General features: G+C 48.9%; 1 protein-coding gene across 5 annotated transcripts in view; it reads left to right on the top strand.

Annotated features, from left to right (window-relative positions):
* AGAP1 (ArfGAP with GTPase domain, ankyrin repeat and PH domain 1) overlaps positions 1–14,324 on the top strand; it is a 505,789-nt gene that overhangs the window by 83,182 nt on the left and 408,283 nt on the right. The gene's annotated exons all lie outside the window — the stretch shown is intronic.

Raw genomic sequence — 14,324 nt, 5'->3', positions numbered from 1 at the left:
TCTCTTTGATATTTTAGTTGATCACTGAATAAAACTTTTCTCAGTTCCATCCTCTATAAGTAAGATGGAGGCTGTATATCAGGTGAGACAGGATAAGCAGGCTAGGAGGAAACCAGTACAAAACCTGCTGCTCGTCAACATTTAAAATATCTTATTCTCAAACTATTATGGGCTGATTCTGTTTCTTTGGAAGGTCAACTCCAGTATTTGGATTTAAATCCTGAAAAGGAGGGGGAGAAAGAAAGAAAAGAAATTAGCAAAAGTCTTGCAGGCTAAAGCCATCAAATGCTTGTTAAATACTCTTAACGTGTCAAACTGTATGGTTAGAAGTCTGGCTACAGGGATTGCCTTAATGAGGCACACCTGACTGAGAGCTATAGTTCTCCTTCCAACAAGCAAAAATAGCATGGAGGACTTCCCTTTTGAGTAATTTGTTCAGTTTCCAGATAGATGAAGTATTAGAAAAAAAATACATTCACAGGTCTTGATGAGTTTCTGCTCAACTTGTAACTCACTGAACACTCATTTGTATAGAGATTTCAACAGGGGTAGCTCTGTTCGCCTGTTACAGCACAAACAAGTAGGAGTCTTATTGGCATTTGAAAGTCCCACAATTTTCCCCAGCATAAGCTTTCACAGATCCTTTTTGACTGATGCATGAAGATGTTCCACAGTTGGAAGGCATTTATATATGGCAGTAGGGAAAAATAGTTATAAACAATAGGAAGAAAAAAGTACTATATGTGACAACAATATATCAACATGGCCAAATCTGTGGATACTTAAATCTGGAGACTGGCATCATGAACAGGCAAGACTGAAAAGGCCCAAGGTTTGTGCAAGAATCTGAAATCTTTTTAAATGGGGTGGGGGGGGGTGGAGTTAACCTTCATCCCAGATAATAGAAGCAGAACCTGTGTGTATGTTAAGTGCCATCATGTCACTTCTGACTCATGGTGACCTTATGAATTAATATCCTCCAAAACTTTCTATTCTTAATACCCTTGCTCTCAGGTCTTGCAGTCTGAGGACCATGACTTCGTTCATTGAGCCAATCCATCTCATGTTGGGCCTTTCTCTTTTTCTGCTGCCTGCCTTCAACATTTCCGAGCATTATTGTCTTTTTTTGGTGACTCTGGTCTTCTCGTAATGTGCCCAAAGTATGATAGGCTCAGTTCAGTCATTTTTAGCTTCTAGAAGGAGGTCAGGCTTGATTGGATCGAGAACCCACTTGTCTTTTCGACGGTCCACACTATTCGTGAAACACTCCTCCAACATCACATTTCAAAGCAATCCATTTTCTTCCTGGCAGCTTTCTTCACTGTCCAACTTTCATGCATCCATGGTAATGGGGAGTACTATGGCATGACACATTCTTACATTTAAGGATCTTTTCTAGCTCCTTCATGGCTGCCCTTCTCAATCTCAGTCTCCTTACTACTTGGTTGCAGTCTCCCTTTTGGTTGATGATGGAGCCAAAAAATAGAAGTTCTTGCACAATTTCAGTTTCTTCATTGTCGACTGTAAAGTTGCATAATTCCCCAGCAGTCATTACTTTTATCTTACTGATGTGCAACTGTAATCCTGCTGTGACGGACTCAGGAACTTAGCCTGAGAGCTGGGGAACAGTCTTGCAGCTATTGGCTGGAACATTGCCCTAGCAATGAAAAAGTATCCACATGAGGTTTGCTTAGCAGTGAAGCACCTCAGGTTTGGAGTCTTAGGCAGGGAGTCTTCAAGAGAAGTCTTCAGAGAAGGAGTCTGAAGTGAAGACGGTGGGCTTAGGCCAGTCAGTTGTAACGACAACTGGACGAGGGGCCGAGAGCAGCCAGAGAGGCTGGGCTTCTTGTGGGAGACAGAGCTAGGTAGTCTCTGTCTGAAAGAGAGAGTTTTCAGGCAGTGTGAAACTCTCTGAGGGAGATTTTGCCAGCACATCAGGCAATCTCCGTGTACAAACTAGATCACACAAAGACACAGTGAGGGGAGAACTGTATTCTGGTGGTCAGCTGGGTTACCCAAGACTCAGACCAGAGGACTAGCTGTGGGGCTGAGACTCATCAGTATTGAGGGGTGCGAGTCCTGGAAGTTAGCTAGTGTGAGAGGGTCTGTGTTGGAGAATATACTGACACCAGTCAGGAGTTCTCTATGTGTGTGTGGAAAGAGTGATTGTGGTTTGTTATTTTTATGATTTGGCATTGCCAAAGCCTAGGGCTAAACAACTGAAGTAACAGCATTCTGAGTTCCCAGAAGGCACAGCCTGCCTGAAGTAGAATCTAGTAGGATTTTGAAGCCTGCCTGTTTATTGTTTATTTTAAAGATCTTCTGCCAAAGTTATTGTTATATTTTACCTCAGCCTGATAAACTCTCTACTCTCTGTAATTGATTTATTCTGCCAACCATCTGTCAACTGATTTGCCTTTTTAATATTGAACAGTTATAATCAATATTATGTTATCCCTCTCCCTTGTCTTTTGTTATCTAATAAATATTGTTGTGGTTTTTGACTTTAAAACCGTCTGATGCCAATTTTTGAGAGTTCTGACTAGATTTCTGTGAGTGTGACTGAGGGACTGAGGGAAGGTGACGGGAGAAATTTAAAGTAGTCGCCCTCCCAAGCCTCTGACATGATCCTTCACACTTGCTTTGATACTTTCTGATATAGCATTCATCAGTAATCATTTCAAGTCTTCACTGTTTTCTGCCAGTGAAGTGGTGTCATCTGTGTATCTCAAATTGTTAACATTCTTTCCACCAATTTTCGCTCCAACTTCACCTAAATCTAATCCAGTTTTCCTTATGATATGTTCTGCATATATATTGAAGAGAGAGGGAGACATGAGATGCAGAATATGAAGAAAGAAGCTGGTCTGCAATTGGCAGAGGTGTCAATTGCAAACCATTCTGTTTCTTTATATTCTGCCTCTCGTCTAGAGTATAGGTTGGGCATCAAAACAATTAGATGTTGTGGCACGTCCATCTCCTCTAAAGCCAACCATAGCTTTTCACAGTCTACACAGTCAAAAGTTTGGCTATAATCTATGAAACTCAAATTGATTTTCTTCTGAAATTCTCTTGTATGCTCCAGTAGCCAATGTAAATTTGCAATATGATCTCTAGTGCTTCTTCCTTTTCTGAATCCAGCTTGAACATCTGGCATCGCCCATATTTTTGTAAGATTTTGAGCATCACTCTACTTGAGAGAAATTAATAGTCTTTGGTGTCTCCTTTTTCAGAATTGGATTGTAAATTGAGTGTTTCCAGTCTATGGGACACTGTTCTGCTTTCCATATTTGTTGGCACAATCTTGTCAAGATTCTTATGAACTCTGTTTCTGTGGCTTGGAATAGCTCTATTGATATTCCATCTACTCCAGGTGATTTGTTTTTCCCAGTTGCTCTCAATGCAGTTTTCATTTTACTTTCTAAAACCATGAGTGGTTCTTCAGAAGATACAAATTCTGATACATCCTTCTTTAGGGAGGGCCACCAGAACTGCCAGCTAATTAGGTGGCGCGTCTTCATGTACCCAAAATGCCCTGCCAGTTTGTTTGAGTGGCAAGACTGTAGTACCTCTGCCCTCATACTCTTGGGGACGTATAGTTCCCCCCCCCCAATACCACAACCCATCCTCCTTTTTCTGAATTTCCCCTGGTCGGTCGTCCCCTTCTTTTTCCGTCTGCACAGCCATCCTTTCAGTCCCCCACCCCTCCAGCTTACGTTTTGTTTGGGACCGGGTTGTTACAACAGCGGCCACCTGTGGGGGGGGGGGAATAGGGAATCTATTACTTCCTCCCTCTGACTATTGTGCTGGGGTAGGCGGGACAGCGCATCAGCCAAGAAATTCTTGGTGCCGGGAATATGCTTCAGCACAAAGTCAAATTTGGAGAAAAACCCCGCCCACTGAATCTGTTTCTCACTCAGCTTCCTCTTGCCAGTAAGGGCTTCGAGGTTCTTATGGTCCGTCAAAATCTCAAAAGGGATTTTGGCCCCTTCCAACCATGACCGCTAGGTTTTCAAAGCAAAAGTTATAGCAAACGCCTCTTTGTCCCACACCAACCAGTTCCGCTGTTCTGTGGAGAACTTTTTGGAAATGTATGCGCACGGCCTCAGCCTCCCCTCCTCGTCTTTCTGCATGAGAATGGCTCCTACGGCCACATCAAAGGCGTTGCATTGCACAATGAAGGGCCGTAACTCATTGGGGTGGCTCAGGACCGGCTCGCTAATGAACAACCGTTTAAATTTGTCAAACGCCTCCTGGCATTTCGGTGTCCAATTTAGGCGGGCCCCCGGCTGCTTGGCCTCAGGCCCTTTCCCCTTCGTTTTTAACAACTCTGTGAGGGGGAGCATAATCTGGGCGAACCCCGCTATGAAGTTTCTATAGAAATTTGCGAACCCAAGGAAAGATTGTAGCTGTCTACGTGTCCTTGGGGGGGCCCAATCCAATATGGCCTGCACTTTGGCCGGGTCCATAGCCAACTCTTTTGCGGACACCCGGAACCCCAAGTAGTCTAGTTCGGTCTTGTGGAACTCGTATTTGGCCAGTTTGGCGTACAATTTGTGTTCCAACAGGGTTCTCAGCACCCCCTGCACCAATTTTACATGGGACTTCTGCGAGTAAATAATGATGTCATCCAGGTACACCACCACCCCCTTGAACAAAAATTTCCTCAATACATCATTGATAAAGTTCATGAACACCCCTGGTGCGCCCTGCAGTCCGAACGGCATCACCAAATACTCATATTGTCCCATGGGAGTGTTAAAAGCTGTCTTCCACTCATCCCCCTCCTTTATGCGCACTCTAAAGTACGCATCCCTCAAGTCCAGTTTGGTGAAAATCTTCCCTTCAGACACCGTGCTTAATAAGTCTTTGATGAGGGGGATGGGGTAGGCATTAGAGGTCGAAATCCCATTGATCCCGCGAAAGTCTGCAAAGCATAAGCGAGCCGTCCTTCTTTTTTCTAAACAGCACTGGGGCGGCGTGGGGGGCCGTCGCCGGCCTAATGAAACCCCGTTTCAAGTTCTGATCTAGGAATTTGCGTAGCTCCACTTTCTCGGCCCACCCCATAGAGTACAGCTTTGCTTTAGGCAGTGATTGCCCGGGTATTAGTTCTATCGCACAGTCAGTGTTCCTGTGGGGGGGGCAGTTCATCTGTGCCCTGTTCACCCCCATCAGGTCCCGATATGCTTTCAGGACTGCCGGGACCTCCTCCATTGTCAGACAGATCTTCTCCTTTGAAGGAGGAGATTGGGGTCCCCAGTCCAAATTCCATAAGTGGGTTTCACATAGTGGGTCCACAAACTTTATGGTTTGGCCCCCCCACCATACGCTTGGCTCGTGTCTGGCCAGCCACCCCACTCCCAGGACCACATCATAGGAGCAGGAGGGGGCGATCACAAACGACTCTTGGTCCCAATGCCCTTCAATCCCCACCGGTAACAGCTGGGTCTCCAGTACGCAGGGCTCTCCCCGCATCACCGTCCCGTCCATCTGCTCAAATTGTATGGGGCAGGGGAGGGCCGTGGTGGTCAGCCCCAGGGCGTCCACCAACTTCGGGGTGATCAGCTCCCGATTGCATCCTGAGTCAATCAGGGCCCTCACCTGCATGAATCTTTTGAGTCTAGGGTTCAACAGTTTCACTGGCACAAAATATAACGACCCCGTTACTCTCACCCTGAGTGGTGCCGGTTCCTCCGTGACGTGCTGGTTGGCACCCTTCAGAGCATGTTGTCCCCATTTCCCGATGGCTCGTCCATCCACACCAGCTCACTCAGCTCGTTCGCTAGGAAGCTGTCTTCCTCCGACTCCTCAACGGTCTCCATGCTGCTCTTCGCCGCTTCCTTAGGGTGGCCCGGTGTCTTCTTTGGTGCAGGGGTGCCTGGCTTGGGTGCGCTCGGTGGTGCTCGCGGGAGGTTGGGGCAGCTACTGGCCAGGTGGTTCGGATCTCTGCACCGAAAGCACTTGCGAGGCCCCGCAGCCTTCCCGCCACCGCTTCCTCCCGCAGGTTTCTTTACCTCTGGATTGGGTGCCGTTTTTGGATCTCAGATCCGCTTTCCTGTCTGCTGCTGGCGCTGCATGGCCACGTGCTTCATATTGGTCTCGACCTCACCTGCTAGATGAATCCAGCCCACCAGCGTGGCGGGTCTGGCTTGGTTGAGGGCCCGATCCAATATGCTTGCGTTCAGGCCCCTGGCGCTCAATCTTCATCAATTCACTCCACCCCCTCACCTTCGCGGCGTTAGCACGAAATTCCACGGCGTACTCCTGGATCAACTTCGACCCCTGCTGCATGTCCCACAGTGCCGCTAGCGCCCGGGTCTCCTGGAGGGGGTCTTTGTACTGGGCCATCAGAGCCTGGAGGAACGTAGCCACATAGTCCAGTTCCGGGCTCATAGCTTCGTACAAACTCATGTACCATCTCTTGGTGGCCCACTTCAGTTTTGACCCCAGATAATCCACTCGACTAAATTTGTCTGGGAACGTGTTCCCCCAGTAGTGCATGTAGTGTTCGCCTGGATCGTGAAGTACTCCACTTCTTCTGGGTCCCCATCAAATGTGGCGTCCAGCTCCCGGCCACGACCCCCGTCTCTTGGCGCAGGAGGCGCAGTGGGTCTAGGTGCCGGTCCCGCCGGTGGTGCAGCGGCCGGTACCCCCGGGGCTGCTGGCTGCCGAGCCGGCGGGGGCGGTTGGACCCTCCGGGGTCCTGGTAGTCCCAGGGATCGGGAGATCTCCCAGGTGATCTCCCCCGCCATCCAGGTGGTCATCGCCTGCATTTCGTCTCTCAGGCCCTTGACCACGGTCTCCACTTACTTGCGGACCATCGCTCGGAACTTGCGAGCCACCTTGTCCTCATCCTTTGGGGTCGCCGCCTCCGGATCCCTCTCCCCTGGATCGGGGCCTCCGTCTGGTAGGGGAATGACCACGATGGTGTCGACCTCCTCCAGCTCCATCAGTCCTGAGTTGCCAACCTCTGCGTTGGCCATCATTACCCGGCGCATGTGTCGGGTTAGGATGGCTTCCCTTCATGCCGGTGCCTCATCCATCGTGGTGGTGGAGGTCCACGGCTGCCACTACCGAGGTGTGACCAGGAGCTGCTGGATCTGAGGAGGCGAGCCTGCTGCTCTCCAGGCATCCAGTAAGTGCCACGGCACAGACAGCACTTCCTCGAAATCGGGAAGCTTATCACCTCTTGGAACCTTTTCAGCCATTCGGTTACAAAGTAGCCAGGGTGGTTAATCTTCAAAAGGATTCTTTTCAAAAGCAGAGGCAGTAGTTGGAGGCAGTAGCTGGAGACCTGCCTGGCCTGGTGCTGTGACGGAGGTGAGGTGTGACCATGGGCCGCCGTGGAGATGTTGCCCGAGCAGGACGGCTGGGAGCGCGGAGTGGGAGCCAGCCGAGGACGCCGCAGACGAGCCGCGGGCGTCGGCTAGGGGGCCGGGGAGTGGTGATGGAGCCTCATGGAGCGGAGGAGCCGAGGAGAAACCGAGCGGCGAGTGAGCCTCAGGGCGAGAGCTTCGGTGGGCATCTTTTAGCCCCGCCTCCTGCTCCCCCCTTTTACCATCTTGCGCCCACCCACTCACCCATTCACCCCCTCCCCCTCTGTCTACAAGCGCCGTATAACACGGCCGATTCAGCGGCCTGGGTATTCCCCAATTAGAGAAGCCCTGTATGGGGCTCAGGGGAGCCCAGGTCACACATCGAACCGGAGAAGATCTAAGGCGACGTGGACAGAAGCCGTGCTTCTCGGCCGGACCAGCCAAGAGATCACAGGAAGGACCTCGCCTCCCCCCTCCAGACCGCCAGGCCATAGATACTCCGAGTAGCTGCATCGCACCCGAAGTTGTCATCACCTGCACTTGCACTTTAACATTAATGGGGATTAATTTACAAACGTTATACCAATGAAGAATACCCATGGACAGTGTGCAATAATTACCCAACAGAATATTTGGACTCACACCCCACTGATGAACGACGGTTAGCTCACTAATAGAATCTATTATTATTACTGTTAATTAATTATTCGATTATTTTATCAATCAATTAGAGACTGAATTAATATATCTATATTTATAATTTTTTTTAGCTTATTAATTAGGATGGGGTCGGAGGGATTATTTATTAATAAGGCTAAGAATGAACGATCTTATAGAAATTTTTTAACTAATTGATTGTAAAGTGGACTGGGAGGGGTAACTAAATTAATTAATTTAAGATATAAGTAGTGGGTCTATCAGTCGGGAATCGGAGGGGTTGGTGGGAAGGGGTAAATCGGAACGGCAGGTGGAGACAAATCGGGGGAGTGACACCGGTGAGTTTATCTTGGGCTGGTGCAGATGTTCGGCCAAGGGATTCCAGTGCTCCTGGGGAGGGGAAGATATGACGGTGGGAATAGACAGAAATATAACGGAAGGAGACAGAGACAAAATGGGGCTCGGCCACCTTCCAGTCTACTTCCCATCCCAACGGTGGCAGGTAATGGGGCCAAGAGGAAATGCTCACCGCTGTCATTGGTGTTATGTAGTGCCAGGTCCATAAATAATAAGACCGCGACCCTTAGGGAGTTTCTGCTACGGCAGGACGTGGACTTGGCTTGCGTGACCGAGACCTGGGTGAGGGACGGGGAGACAGTAGCTCTCTCCCAGATGTCCCCCCCGGGGTACTCCGTCTTTCACCAATCACGGATTAGCGGGCGGGGGGGAGGGGTAGCGCTACTCATACGGGAGGGTTACTCCTTTCGGGCTCTCCCGGACCCAACGATTGATGGAATCGAATGCGCCGGTCTGGCGTGGGACGTTGGAGAGGGGTTGGCAGTTTGGCTGGTGTACCGTCCACCTAACGCACCAGCTAACGCCTTACCATCACTATTGGAGGCAGTGGCGGGCTGGGCGTTGGAGTACCCGAGGCTTATGATCCTGGGTGACTTCAACGTCCATGCCGACGACACGGCCTCCACTCAGGCGATGGACCTAGTGTCTTCCATGGCGACGCTGGGACTCTCTCAATTTGTTATGACTCCCACGCATCAGGCCGGGCACATATTAGACCTGATCTTTGCGTCCGGGATTTTGGTGAACAATATCGCCATAGAAGCGGTTCCATGGTCGGATCACCTAGCCCTTAAGGCCCGTATGGGGACGCCGCCCCAACCCTGTATGGGCGGAGAGCCTATTTTGGCTCGCCCTCGGGGCCTGATGGACCCGGAACGGTTCCAAACGGCCCTGAGGGATCCCTGGCCCACTGGCAATTCTCTCGATGACCTGGTGGTAATCTGGCAAGGCCAGCTATCCAGGGCTATCGACAAAATTGCACCCCGGCGCCCTCGTATGAGGCTGGTGCCATGGTACACCTTGGAGTTGCGCCAGCTGAAACAAGGGCTCAGACGACTAGAGAGGCAGTGGAGGCATACTCGGGATGAAGCGACGAGAACATCCTATAGAACGCTTATGAAGTCTTACGAGATGGCAATCAAGGCAGCAAAGAAAGATTACTTTGCAACCAAGATTGCATCTGCAAACTCGCGCCCAGCACAATTATTTAGAATAATTGGGGATCTTATAACACTGCCACAAGGCAAACCAAATGTTAGAGAATTAGAGATTGGCTGTGAGGCATTTGCGAGACATTTTGCAGATAAAATCTCGTTGCTCCGCCAAGACCTGCCTACCACATTGGATACAGTGAGTGAAATTGAGGCTCCGTGCCTGTCTTCGGGCTTAGTGCTGGACCACTTCGACCCACTCAGCCTGGAGGAAGTCGACAGAATCCTCTCCGCTGCTCGCCCGACAACATGTGATCTGGACCCCTGCCCCTCTTGGCTGATTAAATCTTGCCAAAGGGAGCTTAGATGTCCTTTACGGGACATCATAAATAGATCCCTCTTAGAGGGGCATTTTCCAACACCTCTGAAAGAGGCCTTTGTCCGCCCTCTCTTGAAAAAACCTACAGCAGACCCGGCCGAATTGGCGAACTATCGTCCGGTGTCAAATTTACCGTTTTTAGGTAAAATTATTGAGAGGGTCGTGGCATTGCAGCTATAGAGGTTTCTGGATGACGCTTCCGTCCTAGACCCGTGCCAGTCTGGCTTCCGGCCGGGCCATGGGACGGAGACGGTGTTGGTTGCCTTAGTGGATGACCTCCAGCGGCAACTGGATCGAGGCAGCGTTGCGGTGCTGATGTTGTTAGACCTGTCGGCGGCATTTGATACAGTCGACCATCAGCTACTGACACGCCGCCTCACCGACATTGAGGTTGAGGGGTCGGCCTTGCAATGGCTTTCCTCCTTTCTCCTGGGTCGGGGACAGAGGGTGGCTATTGGGGGTGAGCGATCCCGGAGGCGCACACTGGATTGCGGGGTGCCTCAGGGAGCAGTTCTCTCCCCGATGTTGTTCAACATCTATATGCGCCCCCTTGCCCAGATTGCCCGGAGGTTTGGGCTGGGTTGCCATCAATATGCAGATGACACCCAGCTCTATCTACTAATGGACGACCGGCCTGGCTCCGCCCCAGGGAATCTCGACCGGGCTTTACAGGCTGTTGCGACGTGGCTTAGGCTGAGTGGGCTGAAGTTGAATCCAGCAAAGACAGAGGTCCTTTGTGTGGGTCGCGGCGCTCTGGGAGGGGAAATAGCTCTCCCGGCCTTCAATGGTGCGCCATTGAAAGCAGCGCGCCAGGTAAAGAGCCTGGGTGTTTTACTGGAGCCTTCATTATCAATGGAGGCCCAGATAGCAGCCACTGCCAAGTCAGCTTTCTTCCATCTGAGGCGGGCAAGGCAGTTGGCCCCTTTCCTTGAGCGCCGGGACCTCGCAACAGTGATCCATGCAACGGTCACCTCAAGATTAGACTACTGTAATGCCCTCTACTTGGGGCTACCTTTGTGCCAGACCCGGAAGCTGCAGCTAGTGCAGAACGCGGCGGCTAGGCTGTTGTTGGGACTCCCGAAGTGGGAACATATACAGCCGGGGCTACGTGGACTGCACTGGCTGCCGATTATATACCGGGTCCAGTGCAAAGTGTTGGTCATCACCTTTAAAGCCTTATATGGCTGAGGACCCGCCTACCTGAGGGACCGTCTTTCCCCGTATGAACCCCAGAGAGCACTGAGGTCAACCGGGAAAAATCTAATGACTATCCCTGGGCCGAAAGAGATCAAATTACAGAACACCAGAGCACGGGCCTTTTCAACCGCGGCCCCTGCCCTATGGAACCAGCTCCCTGAGGAGGTGCGGGCCCTGCGGAACCTTGACCAGTTCCGCAGGGCCTGCAAGACTACTCTCTTTAAACTTGCATACTCGGACTGCTGAAGAAGGCTGTTAATTAAGGATCTTATTCTAATTAAAGACTTATACCGCTATATAAACTGTATAGAATGTATAAACTGACAGAACTAGCGTCATACACCATCGACACTGTCAAACCAAGCTATTTTAATTGTACTGACCGGTTTTTAATGTTGTTAAACTTAAAGTTTTATATTGTTAAATTTAAAGGTTTTATTTATTATTGTATGTTTTTATGAAATGCTGTTAGCCGCCCTGAGCCTGCCTAGGTGGGGAGGGCGGGATACAAATAAAATTTATTATTATTATTATTATTATAAAATGTCAAGCAGACGGATTCAATGATGAGTCGAAGTTGATACAAAGACTACGTTTATTGATAGACCCTTACTTTGGCTCAGGCCTTGGCTTGAGAAGAATGAAACCAATACATTGATACATAAGTTTTAAGGTACACTTCAAAGGGATTCCTACGGGGAGGGGAAGCAGGGGAGCATTTACACATAAGCCACAAAACTACATACATTCCCAGGGCATTATCAGGCATTCAGCCTTGTATCACCCAGATGGCGCTTCCTCCCAGAAGAGGATTCATGGGAAGGTGCTGATTGCTTTGGTCTCAGTAATTAACAGCCATAAAACAAAGAGGGGCCAGGAAAGGATAATAAACTAGCAGCATTTGGTTCAGTGTGATCTTACCCAGGCCTGCTTGTGGCAGACCAGGAACCCATCAGTTATTGATCAGAATTAGTCGTGCTTGACACGACTAATATAGCCTTTCCAGGGCTATATTGTGGCCTTTGAGGAAGAACTTAACCAGGGCCAGGCCTGTCAACAACTACCAGGCAACTTTACCGCTTGCATGACTCACCCAGGTCTGCATTTTGAGAGCCTACTGGCACCTCCTTTATTTGAGGATCAGATCTTACGGTAGCTATACACTTATAACTTAACAGAGATATACTCTTATACTTAACTGAGCTATACACTTATATTTTTATATGTTTTACTAAGGTCTTTATTCAAGTAGAAAAAGAGAGAAGCAAAAAACCCAAAGTGAAATAGAATAACAACCGTATAGGGCCACACATCCAAGAAAGTTTTTAAAACCATTTTGTCCCAGTGCAGCCTTGTTACTTGCACAGGAAAGCCCCCCACCCTTCCATCAGTAGAAATTTTGCATATTTTCTGGAAAGCCAGGAGAGGGGAAGCTTTCTCAGGTAGGCCATTTCACAAGGCAGGAGCCACAATGGAGAAAGCTTTGTGTACGAGCAGTTCTTTATTCTGCCCATTTGCAGGTTGGCATCTGAAGAATCCCTCGCTGAGTTGGCTGCTGGTTGAGAAGGAGGGAAAGGGGAGAGGCTATGAGGGTTTTTTGGGAAGGGAAGAGGAAATAGCGGGAAGGGAAGATGAGATGCTCCCATGCTTGTTATGAAAAATGCAGGCATGGTTGGGAAAAATACAGTGACTATTCATATTTGCAGTAACTAGCAATAAAGCAGTCTTGTTAGGCTGATACATCTGTAGTGGTTGAGGAATCCTTGATCTTTGTTCAGGCTGGAGGAAGAAGTGCCTTTGTTGACTTGAGGAATTATCTCAGAGAATTATCTCAGCGGACAGGTTGCTATTTTGAGTGCTTCATTCATAGGGTTGCTCTCCAAGCGGTGCCTGGGGGGCCTCCTGGAATTACAACTGACCTTCAGGCAACACACAACAGTTTCTCTGAAGAAAATGGCTGGTTTGGCAGGTGGACTCTAAGGCATTATGCCCCACTGAGGTTCCTCCCCAGGCTCTACTGCCAGGTCTCCAGGGATTTTCCCACCTTGGAAAATCACTTCCTTTTGACAACAGAGAGATATGTAAGAAGGTTCTGTGAAACAACCTTTCATTGTTACTTTGAGGATTTTGCATGTAGATTACAATCATATAAATAAATGTACGCTAAAGCCATTTTGAATAGATCTCTGGGAATGTGGGAAAGGTTTACCAGATCTGTTGAATTTGGGATTGAAGACAATTGAGAGATGATCTTTGCGTTAGGGGGTATCCTACCTTGTTGCAGGAGAATCACCCCTATATTTCTAGATTACCTTTATGGCTAATAGAATGGCATTCCATCAGTAATCAGGAGCTTCAGAACTTCCTCCATAGAAGAAAAGATTTTATGAAAATGCGGAACAATATGCTGGGTTCTCAGATTCTGTTCTGCTGATGTCAAAACCTTCCACTAGCAGATTATGCTTCTTTCTGTTCTCTGGTGGAACTGTCCAGTAGGCACCAACTCCTTGCTTGTAAATTACAACAGAGCAGCTTAAGGGAAGTATTGTAGTAACCTCCTAGTTCCAAATGCTGAGGGGTCTGTCCTCTATAATCCTGCGAGGCCGGGGGCCACTTCAGTTTAAGACAGGCTATGAGGTTTTCTAGGGAAGAGTCAAACAGGTGGTTTACTATTGCTTGCCTCTGCCCTGTACTCCTTTGTGGTCTCCCATCCAAGTACTAACCAGGGGTGACCCTGCTTAACTTCCAAGAGATCGGGTTAGCCTGGGACATTATGTTGATGAACTCATGATCTTGTTGCTATGGCTTATTTGCTGTTGCAATGAAGACCCTGCTGTTGCTGATGGCGATGATGACAAAGGTAGACTGCAGCCTACTTTGAGAGATATGCAGCTACTTTTGAGAATCCTACAAACATAGCCTTGGAAGGAAGAAGCTCATAGAATGTTCATGTGAGTTTCTGCTCACTTCTGTTTACTACATTTACACCATTGTTTTCTGAGAATGGAACGCATTGTTTTACAACAAAGAGGGCTCCTGTTCAAGCTTAGCTTCACAAGTTGCACTGAAGTCCCAGTGGAGAAAGTACCGGTAAGTCACACTTGTGTTTGCTTCCAGGATAATATGCAAAGCAAGGAGCTGGAGTTGCTTCCAAGTTCTAGCATCACTCGTTATTCCCAAAGTCCCGTCTGCTCCCACTGCAATGAGCTCATGTATTTACTTTTGTAATTCATGGCTCTTAGTATAGATGTTCCACAGATCATTTTA

This window comes from Heteronotia binoei, chromosome 1 (genome assembly GCF_032191835.1).
Source record: "Heteronotia binoei isolate CCM8104 ecotype False Entrance Well chromosome 1, APGP_CSIRO_Hbin_v1, whole genome shotgun sequence".
Lineage (NCBI taxonomy): Eukaryota > Metazoa > Chordata > Lepidosauria > Squamata > Gekkonidae > Heteronotia > Heteronotia binoei.
The sequence above is the reverse complement of the archived record's forward strand: the minus strand, read 5'-3'. Positions and strand labels throughout refer to the sequence as shown.